This window comes from Schistocerca americana, chromosome 6, assembly GCF_021461395.2.
Source record: "Schistocerca americana isolate TAMUIC-IGC-003095 chromosome 6, iqSchAmer2.1, whole genome shotgun sequence".
In the NCBI taxonomy this organism is placed as follows: Eukaryota; Metazoa; Arthropoda; class Insecta; order Orthoptera; family Acrididae; genus Schistocerca; species Schistocerca americana.
Window position 1 is genome coordinate 45,140,680 of NC_060124.1, and position 15,941 is coordinate 45,156,620.

At 42.3% G+C, this 15,941-nt stretch overlaps 1 protein-coding gene across 1 annotated transcript in view; it reads right to left on the bottom strand.

Annotated features, from left to right (window-relative positions):
• The window catches only part of LOC124619949 (carbonic anhydrase 2-like), a 75,102-nt gene that overhangs the window by 15,257 nt on the left and 43,904 nt on the right, over positions 1-15,941 (bottom strand). The gene's annotated exons all lie outside the window — the stretch shown is intronic.

The window sequence follows — 15,941 nt, forward strand, 5'->3', positions numbered from 1 at the left end:
GTTACAAGGTCTTTCAGGTACTTGTGAACACAGACAAGCTACTTTCTCTTTGACTGGTTGTTTCATTTTAATGGACTGTAAAATGGTGGAATGTGAGTGAAGAAGGGACGAGATGATGGGAGACGGAGGAGGAGGAGCGGGTCCTGTCACACGATGATGATGAAGTCATTGATAAGACTGATGTCACTGACAAGAGTGATGACGTCACTTGTAAGGAGAGGATGCCTTATGATATCTGGGTAGGGCACTGAGCTGGATCACATGCTATCACAAACATAAACAAATTGAGCTAGAGTCTTCAAAAGCAGATTGATCACGTTCGCTTAGCCAGCTCGAATAATTCTCTTAAGTGCTCATCCAAACCTATTTGTGGACGTTACAAGAGACGCACTTTGTATCACGTTGTAGTTTACTGTCGAATTATGGTCCTAGAAGAGTGAAACAAAACACTGCTTTCTCGTATGTGTATCTCTGCAGAAATCTATGAACGTAATATTAAAACTCACACCGAGGCTTACTAGCAGTCGTTCTTCCAACGCATATTTCTCAGTTGGAAGAGGATGAAGGGGTGGAGGGAGGAGGTGAAAGGTGGGGGGGGGGGGCGTCTAGAACAGTGATAACTAGAACAGTGATATGTGAGGTACCGTGCACCACACACCACGAGGAGACTTGCGAAGGGCATATATATATATATATATATATATATATATATATATATATATATATGCAGTTTTCATAACTAACAAATGAAGACTATCGAGTGGTGTGGACACAGACAACGTGTCGTCCATTTTAGATGCACATACACTTCTCCAACTTCTTAGAGTAGTAACAATAAAATGGCAACTTATAGGTACAATTCATTTCAGTTTTTGTTGAAACTAATGGATATTTGTATTCCACAAAAGCCTCGAACGAACTCTCGTGTGAAAAGGCATAAGGTAAAATTCCTTAAAAGCGACTGCGTTATAATTCCATGCATATAATTAATGCAAATAACATGGTATCTGACTGCGAGTGTTTTATTCTAGGCAATACGAAATTTAAGAAACCCGCTGTTGTGGCTGAAATTAAGTGACTATTAGTAGATTGCCGTACTTTTTAACGAGAACAGTGGACACCAATAAATATAGCATTTCTTAAAACGAATATATCATTATTCAAGTAGGCACCCACCGACAAAGATGGCGCCGTGGCTGGTACCCTGGACTCAGATTCGGGAGGACGACGGTTCAAACCCTCGTCCGGCCATCCAAATTTAGCCTTTCCGTGATTTCCCTAAATCACTCCAGGCAATCAGGATGGTTCCTCTGAAAGGGGACGGCCGAATTCCTTCCCCATCCTTGACACAATCCGAGCTTGTGGTCAGTCTGTAAATACCTCGTTGTCAATGGGACGCTAAAACCAATCTTCCTTTCTTCAAGTCGGCATCCCTTTTCCCAACACATACTACTCGTACAGGATGACAGATATATCGATACAAAGGTATTTTAATCGGCTTCTGACACTTCATACCGATTTTGCGCTAAAGACATGCTATTTGCAGAATAAAAGAGATGCCCAACTTCAAACCTATATTTTAGGAAGCTGAATTATTAATCAGGAATAAGAGACTTCCTTTTCATAACATCCGATTCTAAATACAATTTTGTTTTAAAGTACTTAGTAACTGGATAATTCGTATACAGCTTTATCGCAGATAATAGCCTTAAATACTGCGGTAGTCAAATATATCGGCCTGTTTTACAAGTTGGCTTTTCTGAACTATTATACTTTCAGAAACAACAAACATATTTATCATTGCCACCTTCAATTGTGATTTGCCTTTTGCTGCAACGACCTAACGTGCTTGCTATAACTGAAAATGTTTGTCGAGTTAAAGTTATAGGTTATATGGCCCTACTGGTAGTCCCTGAAATCTGCCCGTTGTACGAGCCGGGACAAACATCCTGAATGCAAAAGACATTTCTGCACACATGGAAATGCATATTAAAGGACATATCACAAAATAGTAATTATTATTTCATGTCATTTAGTTCATTTTTATAGATGTTTTCTCATCATTCTCACAACTTCCCTTATCTCAACGCCTACACCCAACGACTATTCTTATTTCAAATACTGTCGTTTTTTGAAACTACGGAAGTGCGACTGTTTCGCACGGATACCGTGATTACTGCGAAACAGAGCATATTGGCACAGTGAAATAATGTCATGAAACTGTATGACACAGTATATGTCAGAATAAAGCAGCAATAAGCTGTATTTCTCAGATTTTTCAGCACGTTTCAACTCCAGCACAGTCTACGAGGAAATACGAAGCATGATTTCCCTTGAGTCGTGTCATGTGCTTCGATGCTGGCTACAGCAAGAGACTGCAAGGATCGTGTAATATAAAGAGGGATTCCGCTCACACTGAACCTCTGGTGTAATCAAACAGCACAGTATGGGTTTTCCACAGATATGGCCTTCAGAATAAATTGAGGGCATCACATACTGCGTAAAGCCTTTCCTTACGCTGGTGATATTTCATCTGCATAGTGACAATCAGATAATGTAACATTTTCGTCGACCTTCATATTGTCACTTAGGGTCTACACTGTAATTTACTGGTAACAGTCGTAATTAATAGGACAGTGAAGAAATGATAACCGCTGACTCACTTACACACACACACACACACACACACACACACACACTGTAAGGCAACCATTATGTTATTCCAGGTGTGGTCCATTTCTTCATGTGGGCCTAACATGAGAAAACCAACAACATAATCTTATAAAAGCTTTTAAGAAATGTACAGAGCGGTTTCTTGAAGTCATGAAGCATTTGATGGCGATTCAGATTTTCGGTAAATTCTCAAAACTTCTAGCTATCGCTAAGACCTAAACGTCTGATTCCTTTCCAATCGTTGTCCAACTGAATTTGTTTTGCAATTCTATTGTCCTCATCGTATAGGGGTTCTTAAGCCCTAATGACGTCCCTTACATTTTTAGAGGAAGTATCGTAGTACAAGAACCAACGGGCATTTCAAATACCTGTATTACAATATCTTTCGTTTTATACATCCGTTACATAGCATCTACAAAACATTTAATCAATAACGCTAATGAGCGTATCCTTACTCATAGTTGTGTAACTTCATTCAGAAAAATAGTATTTTGCTTGGAGCGAAATAATGTTTCTTTTACGCTACAAATCAGTTAGTGGAGTTTTCGTAATGTCTTGTTTCCGATACAGTTCGTCACAATAATCCTTTTGATATTGTTTTCAGATCTATAAAAATATTATGGACGAGATGACATGTACCTATTCCTTAGTGGCATACTCTATGCTCTAGACATTTGTGACGTTTTATAAAACTGAGATTGAGCCCCAGTCCATACCTTTGGCATTTGAAGTATGTTTGATTTGTCCATGTGGCTGGCACGCATAGTGGAGATGGTATAATTCCATCAACTGAAGTTAGGAACTTGGGTTGGATTACTCTTGCTGTACACAATTTTAATTCGTCACAAATCCTCAGCATTATGGATGTTACTGAGAATAAGGTCGTTGAAACATAGCAACATCTCACTTTTTTTTTTGGAAGCTACTTAGCTCAGCGCTTCAATCTTCAAGTGTCCAGGGAAAATCCTTAAAAATTCTTGTCAAAAAACAATGGTAATTTTTGATATATCGCAGATGTTTCGCGGAGGAACAATTAGAGAACAAATACCCATGTCCAAAAAACTCGTCTAAGAGTGCTGCAGGGATCTGATGTTGTGGAGCCAACATCTACCATTCGAGCAACGCCACTCTCACCATGAAAAATATGGCTGTAATTTTTGATCCACAATAAATTAGAGGTTAACGATGTCAATAGCATTCTTAACCATAACATAAACCATGTATTTACAGAGATATAAATTAAATAACCTACCAGATTTGAGTAAATATACACGACAGACCTGTCATAAAATTTATTATTAATCAGGTTAAAACAAAGAGGAGACAAAAAAAACTGCAAGAAGTGTCGTAGACGCGTGCCAAAATAATAACATACCTAATTCCTGCGAACCATCAACCGATGCATTTCCAGGACATGCCTGGCCTGGTGCTGTCATTTCTAGAAGCTTCTTGCACCTTGGCAACTAACCTATTGTGTGACACCATAATCCGCGCCCTTCATATCTACTATTACAGCTGCATCTAAATTTGAACTCCGTAAGTCAAGTCACGGTGTGTGGCGGAGGGCATACCTGCTTAATCTTATTATATGTCCCACCCTCCCTAATCCACAGGAAATGATGTGGCAAGGCAAAGTAACGCAAAAAGGTTTTAGAATCATTGAAGAATACTGCGTGAATTAAATTTATCCAAGCTGCTCGGTAATCAAAAAGAGACTATTGCCAAAAATGAATTTCATAATAACCGTTACACCGCAACACAAGCAGCTTATTGCAAAAGTCCAGCCAGTATTATTGTAGCTGTGTAATACGCACGCCAGCGTAACTATAATTGTTAATATTTTGTTACCTACCATTGCAGACAATCAAGTCAGACTGAAAGTGATCCAAACACGCAGTTCATATTTCAGTGACAAAAATATGCTGGGTCTCTTGTAGTCAAAGTAATTTATGATTTTATGTTGTGTTCTGTAAAAAATATTACGTGCATATGGCTAAGGAACATTAGTATTGACAGATAGTTGTTGCCATAGAAGAAAGTTTTCTCGGCGTCACTTCAAAAGCAATCAGCAGAGAACAGCAATAAAATTTAGTCGCGATTACGCAAACATCCAGGAAAACCGCGTTATCGCGGGTTACGTAGCACAGTACTTTCTCTATGAAGTTGTTGCATGTGACTGCTTCTCATAATCACAATGAAAATTACTGAACTTTGAATTAGGGTTCTTAGTGTTCACGTTACGTGTGTTTTCAACATCCAGTCACCTGCGAGTCTGTTTTGTTCAGTCATTGCATAACGATTCTTGCCCATTACTCGAGCGATTTCAAAGTCATTTATAAGATTAAACACGGTTTGGAGCTGGTGGTCGCTCTTTTCTGAAATGTAAACTCATTTAGCAATTTCTGGTACAAAAGTACTACAGCTAACTACAATGAATCTTTAGTTAATTAAGTTTTTTTTAACATTTTGATTATTGTTTTACTCAGTAAACACTCGTACAGTAACGATCTGGTGGTCGCTATCTACATGCTAACGGGGAATATTGATGTACGGATACGATGCCCTGTTTCAATAACTACGGTACTTGGGTACACGTGTTACAAAAATCCTTTTTATACACCGGAGAGTGTCGCTAAGTTATTCGCTCAGATGGAATAAGCTTTACATTAACTGTCATATCAGACCTGATAGTGTAAAAAGTATATTCGGAGGAGACACAGTCAGACTATTAGAGTCTTAGAGGGTGCGAAGAATGGCTATCAATAAATCTTCCTATGAGCTCTGATTTTCTTGTAGTGCTCATTTTCCGAGGCGTATGTGCGCTGTAAGTAATATGTTGGAACATACGCTTTCGGAATTTTGGGAGTAAACCTCTACGTGCTACACAGCGACTCTCTTGCAGCGACTGCGAATAGTGTTATTTGAGTATTCCCGTACGATCATGCGTTATTAAACGATACTGTGACGATACGTGCTGCCATTCTTTGGAGCTTCTCCTTATTTTCTATTAAGTAAACCTGTAATCGTCCCATACTGTTGAACAACTATCAAAAATATGTCATATGAACGACTTCTTTCGTGGATGTGTTACATTTCACTAAACTTTCGCGAAACAGTTTACGACAAGACAAATGTGGCAAAATTTTCCAGAATTTTTTGACAAATCTAGGTTAATATTCAGGGAGAATCTTTTAGCGTGAGCTCAGTGTAGCTGATTCATTAATACTTCGTGAGTAATTCGTTAGTCACATTCGTACGAATCAATATTTTCATTCTTGTTACTGTTCTATACTTCTTAGACATGGATGTAAAATTAGATTTCAACGTTCAGTTGACGAGGAGAGGTTCAGAAGTACTCATAACCTCAGAAAGAGAAACGGCAGGGAAGGAATTGGGGTGTGTCCTCAACGAAGCCAAGCCAGACTTCACTTTAATCGACCTAGGGTAACCACAGAAAACCCAACTCTGGATGGTCAGATAGGGTTTAGAGCACAGCCCCTTCCGAGTAAAAGTAATTCTGAAAACCATAACTGAAGACAAACCGTTCGAGAGTACGTTGAGGCGTTTTAACATAGCGAAGAAATCGTAGTTCGTCAGCAGTACAAAGATTCAGTTAAAATGCAATTCATTGTAACTAGATATTGATCTGAAGAGACGACCTGTAACAAAACTAGATACTTCTAATCTGAATACACATATTAAGTGACTCGAAGGTGGAAATTGTAATACCGCTTGAGTGGAATCATACAGAACGCCGGCCTGGGTGGCCGAGCGGTTCTAGGCGCTACAGTCTGGAACCGCGCGACCGCTACGGTCGCCGGTTCGATTCCTGCCGTGGGCATGGATGTGTGTGATGTCATTAGGTTAGTTAGGTTTAAGTAGTTCTAAGTTCTAGGGGACTGATGACATCAGCAGTTAAGTCCCATAGTGCTCAGAGCCAATTGAACCATTTTTGAATCGTACAGACTGGTGATGGCAATAATCTTTGCCTTAGCGAACTTAATATTCCGAAGAATCTGTTCTCAAATTATTACTAGAAGGTTTAGAAAGAGTCAAATGTCGTGTGCAAAGCGTCTTTGTATTATTACGATAGCTACAGCATAGACTACTACTAGCAGAGGTTTCTGAAATGCGGTAAAAGTTATGTTACGTAACCTCCAGTGGGTGAAGACTGAAAGACTAGATGAACAACTACTCCCTACCACTTAGATATCGCACGTCTTATCCAAGAACGTCAGAGGATTAATATCCTTTGGAACGGATGAAAAAGGCTGGGAAGAATAAAGAGAGGACATCCGAGGTACAACCTCTTGGAGCAGAGAAGAAGTATGTCAAATTCTGAGCCGGCCGAAGTGGCCGTGCGGTTAAAGGCGCTGCAGTCTGGAACCGCAAGACCGCTACGGTCGCAGGTTCGAATCCTGCCTCGGGCATGGATGTTTGTGATGTCCTTAGGTTAGTTAGGTTTAACTAGTTCTAAGTTCTAGGGGACTAATGACCTCAGCAGTTGAGTCCCATAGTGCTCAGAGCCTTTTGAACCATTTTGTCAAATTCTGCACATGTGACTGGGGAGAGGAGGGGGTAAGCTGATCTAACACATACTGCAAGTTTGGTTCAAATGGTTCAGATGGCTCTGAGCACTATGCGATTTAACTTCAGAGGTCATCAGTCACCTAGAACTTAGAACTAATTAACCCTAACTAACCTAAGGACAGCACACACATCCATGCCCGAGGCAGGATTTGAACCTGCGAGCGTAGCGGTCGCTCGGCTCCAGACTGTAGCGCATAGAACCGCACGGCCACTCCGGACGACAACTGCAAGTTTTCTCAGAAGGTATTCAGGACCGACCAGATATCTGAATTAAGCGACCGATTATGTCATTAAGTGGTTGACGGCGCAAGAATACGAAATCTAATGTGAAACTGCCAAACTTGCAATAACGTATGTTATAGTCGATGAACTGATGCTCTGTATTCCCGTATACAGAGTGTCAGAAACAAACTTTCTCACTTACAGTCCAGATGTTATGATGTTATATGGATGTACGTAAAGTATCTCTAATATATTTGTTCCCAGTGCTTTCTACATGTTCATGCCGTTGATCATTGTTGCTGTTTCCGCCTTTTATGTGCAGTTTCCCTCGCTAATGACAAGACTCTCCTCCGATTTTGTGTCCACCCCTCTTCACTCTTCGAAAAAGCCATCGGCAGAGGATGTCTTCAGATGGCGTTGTTATCGACGCTAGTAGATTCTGTTTACTAGGAAGTATTGGACGATTCACCTCGCAAAGCTACAAAATGTAACTAGCTAGTTTTTCCATACATTAAACAGAAAAGGCTTCCTTCATAATCTTAAGTCCTTAGATTTTTTTAACACAATACCTGCTACCTTCCACACGGAGCACCTCCACATCTCACCACTGACTTCTAGTATCAGTCGCACGCAGTTGACGTCAACAAGTGTATGGGCGTGAAGATGACGTTGTTACAACGTTGAAACTAGTTGCCAAAATAAAATCGACACCTTAAATACAGCTGGAGGAATTTCTTCATTTTTTATACAAACATATAAAAACGTTTACCAACTACTGCGGAATGTGTTAGAAAAATTTGAGAATTACATAGCTTGTTATATGCTCAGTACTTCACATACGGTGCATGGAGGAGTTAGATTTATTAACCTGTTGAAATAGAGGTCATTTTTCTAAGGATGTTTCTGTACATGGGAGCTAATAATAAATCTTTCATAATAGCGTCAAACACATTAAATTGTGATCGTGAAACTTAGGGTGGCGTTAGGCCTGCTCTACGCAGGGCGGTCAGAAAAAGTTTGAAAAGCTGGTAAGGGTGTTGCAGGGTAGGTTTTGCTGTTCCCGAGTTAATTACCATCGAAGTTAGCCTAACAGGCCATTGCGCGCGCAAATTACAGCGGAGCGCCAGATACAGTCCGTGTCAGTTGTATTCAAAGCGTAGATGACAGCCCACGAGGCTGCTCAACCTTTGGTTCGAGTCCGATCCTTACTACTGTCCCATATCCAATTATTGTATCGCTCTCTTCTTTGATTTTAGGAAAACAAACGAAGATCACGTTTGTCGACACTGTCTCCTGCAGTCCTCTTGAATTAGCACCCGCAACGGCCTTACTGGCTAACTTAGGTGCTAATTAACCCGGAAACGGGACTACGTATCGAATTTTGTTCTCAATATTTATTTCTTAGCACAACGTACCCTGCGACACTCTTACAAGCTTTTCAGACTGTTCCTGACCACCCTGTAGAAATAATAATTAAACTCCATTTGACAGAGATGTTCCGTTGACGCACAGTGTAACAGTACCTTTAAGACGTCCTCTCACGGGACCTGAAACGAATGTGAACGTTGAGCGAGTTGAGTTTTCTCGCCTCACAACGTGGAACTGCACTTCTGGAGCATTGCGAAACATGAGAGGCAGATTCAGAATATCAAATTCTTCCTTCCTGGAGATGTGCCCGGCCCTTGGGCTTCAAGATCGCCTTCTACGACGAAAACTGCACTTAGGAGACAACGGTCGCAGATGGACCAAAACACTATGACTACAGCTTACCGCGAGATTGAATGCCTCTTGTGGCGCTGCGGGCACGTGGCGCTGTAAGGAAAGTATATAAGGTGTGCAAAACGGATGGGGAACCAGTCTAGCAGCAACTCGAGCCGCATATTGGGAATTCAGCTGACATAAGCGACTTGGACAAAAAACAGTGTTACGACTCGGCACCCAGGAACGAGCGTCTCGGAAACGGAGGAGGTGGCCGAATGGTCGCGTGTTACTATCGTGAACATCTAGACGTCAAGGTGTTGAAGTCTCCTCCCCATCACAGAATGTGGAGGTCGCAGGCTTGTCCGCTCTGTAGACAAGGATAGGAAGACAAGAAGACTGGGTACAATGCCGAAACAGAGGCAAGTGTTTTGGAGCACACCGTTAGGCACATATTGCTGAAATGGGGTTCTGCAGCAGACGACTACTCTGGTCCCCATTGTTCACCTAGCGACATCGTGTGTTCCGACTGCAGTAGGCACGGGAATTTCGAAATTGAATCGCAAATCTATGGAGATGTGTCAACGTGTTTTATGAATCACGCTTTTAGCTACTTCAGATGGATGGTCATACCCCGATTAGCCGTCGTCCTGATGATCGGCTGCTGGCAACTTGTAACATACCAAGAATGCCGACCGGTGGAGATTGCTATGGGCCATTCATGAGGTCTTCTAGAGGACCTTTGGTAGTAAACGAAGATAACATGACCACTATGACCTATGGGAATGTTATTTCGAACCATCTGAATCCCTTACCCCTTAGTGTCCTCCCCCAAAATGGCATCATTCAGTGGGATAACTATCGGTGTCAAAAAGAATAAGCGTGCATCACTGATTTGCGGTTTTTATTCTTTATGGCGTGTGACGAGGGCCTCCCGTCGGGTAGACCGCTCGCCTGGTACAAGTCTTTCGATTTTGCGCCACTTCGGCGACTTGCGCGTCGATGTGGATGAAATGATGATGATTAGCACAACACGACACTCAGTCCCTGAGCGGAGAAAATCTCCGACCCAGCCGGGAATCAAAGCCGGGCCCTTAGGATTGACAGTCCGTCGCGCTGACCACTCGGCTACCGGGGTCGGAGGTGCATTATATTAAACTCATGTCGGTGGCTTGACCACTGAATTCACCAGATCTGAACCCCATGGAAGACATATGGGACGCTATCAACTGCCAGTTTCATCAATAAGTGACTTACGAGGAGTTGGGGTTGTTTGGGGAAGGAGACCAGACAGCGAGGTCATCGGTCTCATCGGATTAGGGAAGGAAGTCGGCCGTGCCCTTTCAAAGGAACCATCTCGGCATTTGCCTGGAGCGATTTAGGGAAATCACGGAAAACCTAAATCAGGATGCACAACACGACACCCAGTCCCTGAGCGGAGAAAATCTCCGACCCAGCCGGGAATCAAAGCCGGGCCCTTAGGATTGACAGTCCGTCGCGCTGACCACTCGGCTACCGGGGTCGGAGGTGCATTATATTAAACTCATGTCGGTGGCTTGACCACTGAATTCACCAGATCTTAACCCCATGGAAGACATATGGGACGCTATCAACTGCCAGTTTCATCAATAAGTGACTTACGAGGAGTTGGGGTTGTTTGGGGAAGGAGACCAGACAGCGAGGTCATCGGTCTCATCGGATTAGGGAAGGAAGTCGGCCGTGCCCTTTCAAAGGAACCATCTCGGCATTTGCCTGGAGCGATTTAGGGAAATCACGGAAAACCTAAATCAGGATGTCCGGACACGAGATTGAATCGTCGTCGTCCCGAAAGCGAGTCCAGTGTGCTAGCCACTGCGCCACCGATCCGTAATTTGGAGAAACTGCGTGACATATGCATAGACATCTGCTATCACACACCGCCGCAGACCTCCCAATGGCTTGTCGAATCCGTTCCATTCACTTTCGCTGCCATATAGCGCCCTAAAATTCGACCGACACATCATTTCACACCATTACGCAGATGTCCATAACGTCACATCAGTGTACTGGATTAAGTCGATTGCAGCTGAAGCCCGTTTGTGGTGGCTTTTGTGTTATAACTTACGCGATGCAAGCATATGCTGATTGAAAGCACCGGTACATTGAAAATATCTCGAAAACGCTTCGTTTCTGGTAAAATTTGTTACAACAAAAATTGTGGGATACTAAATAATGATGGTTTAGGGCTATACGTATTTACTGCTTTTCGTATTGTTAATACCGCGTGTTATGAAAGTACGCCGTTCCAAGACATCGGTGCATTGAAGATTATCAAATTCGCGTCGTTCTCGCAAGATTTGTTGTATTCAAATGGCAGTCAACCCCTTAAAAAGAACGTATACGAACTGTTCTTTCTAAAAGTTTCTTGGACTTTGTCATTAGCTTCATAGGTGCATATTTCGGAAGATTCTATAGTCTACATGAATAACAGCGCTCTCCGTACGGAAATGAGTTCGATATATTCTGTGAAAATGCTAAGAAATATCGACAAACTAAATGCAATATTGCTATCTGTCAGTGGCTGATGCTTCGCTACGCAGTATAGTAATCCTACAAACTGAATAATGTTGCTAGCACAGGGAGGAGGTAGAAAATATACGCTTTAATAGACGCAGTAAAGGAGGGGCAATGTTCATGTGATGTCGTCAGTCATACGACCACACCGCTGCCTGAGAGATCGATCCGCCAGATGCGAGTCTCTCGATAAACGGAACAGAAGAACGGCTGTGCTAACCAAAGAGTACACAGCCAGTCGCAGTACTGAAGCTCGCCGCGAGGCGCCGCTAGGCCACGTCATGTGTAGCAGGAGTGTAGTATAGTTGTACCAGTCTACAGTTCGTAGCCGCGCTCAGCGGTCAGCCAGCGCCGATATTAGTCAGGCATCGTCTGCAGCTCAGTCATCGCTGCAATCACGTCTTTGTAGCCCAGTGCCAAGTTAGTCTTCAAATTCACTGGATTCGACATTCAAGATTACGAGAGATTAATTCGTCACTGCAAGATTTGTCACTTGAAAATTATATTATTCTGCAGACGCTTAGTCTAGCTGCGTCTTCTATGATTGTCAACTAGTAGATCGTGGACTACTACAAAGTTAAGTAATAAATACTTTCTTATTTTGTACTCCTGATAATTAATTGTGTTTTCCTGTTGTAGCTACCAAGCAGTCTTGGCATTGTCGAACCCACGTTTCCACCACCTTGGCTACATCATATTTTCTACTTCATGTTACTGGACTCGGTTATGGTGGAAGATCGAGAGCCATCAGTTTATAAAATGTTAAAAGTATCAGTTAGCACAATAAAGGTTGCCTAGCCCTGGCCCTTTACCACATATGGGGGTTGGACAAAAACGTGGAGAAAGTCCAAGCAACGCACATGCTTCAACATAAATGCAGATCCTAGCCAAGTCAGCAGGTTACGCTGTTTTATTTGATCAGATTGACACCCGTGCATTGCCTTCAGCACTTAAAAGTGTCAGTCGTGGCGTAACAATGTTCTGTGTAGTCGTGATTGCGTCTATCGGAGGTAAGTGAATTTGAAAACCGGTGAATTGTTGATGCGTATATGGTGAGTGCTTCCGTAATCAAGCTAGCCGAAGTGTTTGGTGTTTCACAAGGCGCCATAAAGAAAATTTATTACGCGTACAGGGAAATCGGAATATCATCCTGTAAACCACAACGCGGACGAAAATGTGTGTTCAGTGATCGTAACAGTCAGTCACTGAAGAGGATTGTGTCGAAATAAGAGAACGACTGAGGCAAACGTTACTGCAGAACTAAGTGCTGCAATAGCGGACCCTATGAGCTCCACAACAATACGAAGAGAGATCCAGAATCAGGGAACTGCAGGATGAGCTGCACCTTGCAATCCACTCATCAGTGATGGAAATGCACGTAGGAGGAGAACGTCGTATCGAAGCCATGAAACGCGAACTAAGGAGCAATGGAAGAAAGTCGCTTCGTTGGATGAGTGTTGTTTCACACAATTAAAATTTCTGCCCGAGCTTACGTCTGTGTTACTACGTCCCATGTCTACAATACAGATTGCTTCCTGCTGAGAGTGAAACAGGACGGGGCTATGTTCCGAGATAACAGGACCCCTGTTCTCACTGCTCGCATCTTCCAAGACTTGTTTTTTGAAGACGAGGACGAACTGTCGCTTCTCTCCTGATCACCGAAGTCATCAGACCTCAATATTACTCAGACTTTGTGCTCTGCTTCGGAGAAAAGGGTGATTGATCTCCATCCACTTCCATCATCGCAGGAAGCATGGTACAAGATTTCACTGAAAACCATACAGGATTTATCAATTCGGTGACCACTGGATGCAGGTTTGAATGCCAGTGGTATTCCTGCATCGTATTACGCTTTATATATCGTGCTCGTGGTGTTACCCAGTTATGCCCAACACCTGTATTTGGAAAGATTGGATGTGTCAGACCTGCGTTAATGACTGCCAAAGAACGCCAAAGCAAATTTTTAAATATACGTAACAAATTGTTGCTCAATCCATCAACGTGACCAGAACTTTCTTCGCAAATTTCTCCCCTCATCTTAGATGATCGCTGTTAGATCTATTGCGTCGATTTTCGTACACTGTTAGTTTGGTGCGTAAGTTCGTAGCGTTTGCGTTTTTCATGTTGGCATTCCTTTTGCTATGGGCTTACTTATCGATTGTCATTTTTATTTGTAGTTCATTGTTATTATTTAAGAAGGTATTTAATGTATTTTGGACCAAAAAATCGATTTTTTAAAAACATTATTTTCTTGATATACACAGCTTAATCTATGTTGTGTATGAATTTTATCGTGATAGCGGCTTTAGAAATGCCTTTAAATTGTTAAACTGATTAACTCTGCACTGGAGGCCACTCCCACCTTTTCCGAATTTGGGAAACTGCTTGCTTCAGTGGAATTTTTGTCAGTGTGAGGGCTATTTTCTTTCGATATCTTTGGCTGACATCTATATTTCTGCCTGACATCTATATCCTTGCCTGAAAACTTTCTTGGGTGTGGTTTATTTACATTTTGACAACGTTAACAAATATTAGTAGGTGGAAGACTGAATTCGCAAACCTTCACGTGGAAGTCAAGATTTATGCGTAAAGGGTGGGGGAAAAACTGTCTTTAGGAAGTGTAGGTTTCATGGAATTCGGTTTACCAACAAAAAATAGGAAGCAGCTCGAAACGAAGAACATAATTTTTAGAGCATGTTACTGCATGCTTTTCTGGCCACAGTTTCTCACTGTCTTCATTGTTGGTCATTTTCTGTTACTGGCATTGACTCAGGTAAAATTTTAGATGTAGAAATTATGTCTAAATACTGGCACCAGTGTGCAACGAGGGAAATGACCAACAATGAAGACAGCGAGAAACTGTGGCAACAAAAGCATGCAGCAGCATGCTCTAAAAATTATAGTGGCTCAAGTGGGGGCATGGAGGCTGGTGCAGTTGTCACGATATTCTCCAGATCTGAGGACAAGTAAGGTGTTAGACATACTAAATACCTTGGCGATGGGGACTCCTCTTTGTTCAAAGCTGTAACAGATAAAAATTCGTACAATTCAACAATAAAAAAGTTGGAATATGTTGGACACATCCCAAAGAGGTTTGCTGTGTGGACAATTTTTTACACAGACTACCCACTGACCAAACACCAATGCACAACCTGTGTCCGAAAGACGATTGTCTTTAATGCAAATTAAGCCGACATTCAGGATTCTGGCAAACCTTGATTTATTGACAAAGTGTCTTCACGTAAAGACAAAAAAGGCAAATGAGAGCGAAAGGCAATATCCCGGGATATCATGTAGAAAGGCAGCAGTGCAACTGGGAATATCCAGACGCTCCGTTCATCGCATTCTTAAAAGTGACTTCCTTATGTACCCATACAAGGTGACCTGTGCACAGAAGCTCACTGAGGAACACAAGCAGCAGAGACTATTGGGTTAGATAGAGCAGCAATCAGTCGTAGACTTAAGTTGCTTTAATAGGGCATTTATAGTCACAACGCAGATCCGATTTAGGCCTGTGTCAGGTTATTATCAATGCAGAGCGGAATTGTAGCAGTTGTTCGTGCTCAAGTGAATGCTTACACAGCTCAAACCATGGAGGGCAACCTGAGCAGAGACTATAGTTTGCTCAGTGGGCGGAGGATAGGGAAGAAACTCTCAACAACGCTTGGTTTTCAGACGAGGCGCATTTTCATTTAGACGGCGTGGTAAATAAACAAAATGTACGCTTTTGGGGCACTGAAAGTCCACAAGTGCTTCATGAACGACAACATTATGCTCCGAGGATTACAGCGTGGGCAGCAATTTCCAGTCACGGACTTATTGGACCCATTTTCCTTGAAGAAACTGTGAGCGTTATTTGAGCATGCTTCGCAATAGCTTCATTCCATAGCTTCTTGCTACTGCCTTGCCCTTCAACACGCAGTGGTTCATGCACGATGGAGCAGGGCCACATACTGCAAACACTGTGTTGGAGTTTTTACACGAGCATTTCGACATACGGATCATTTCACTCAGGTTTCCAGGTCGCTTTAATGACGGACAAAATAGGCCCCCGCAATATTCCAGACCTCAATCCATGTGACTATTTTCTTTGGAGGTACCTAAAGGAAAACAATTTCCCGAAACGTCCACGTGATTTAATGGAGCTCAGAAGACTTATTCTTCAAGCTTGCAGTGAAATTACGGAAGACATGCGCCGTAGGGTA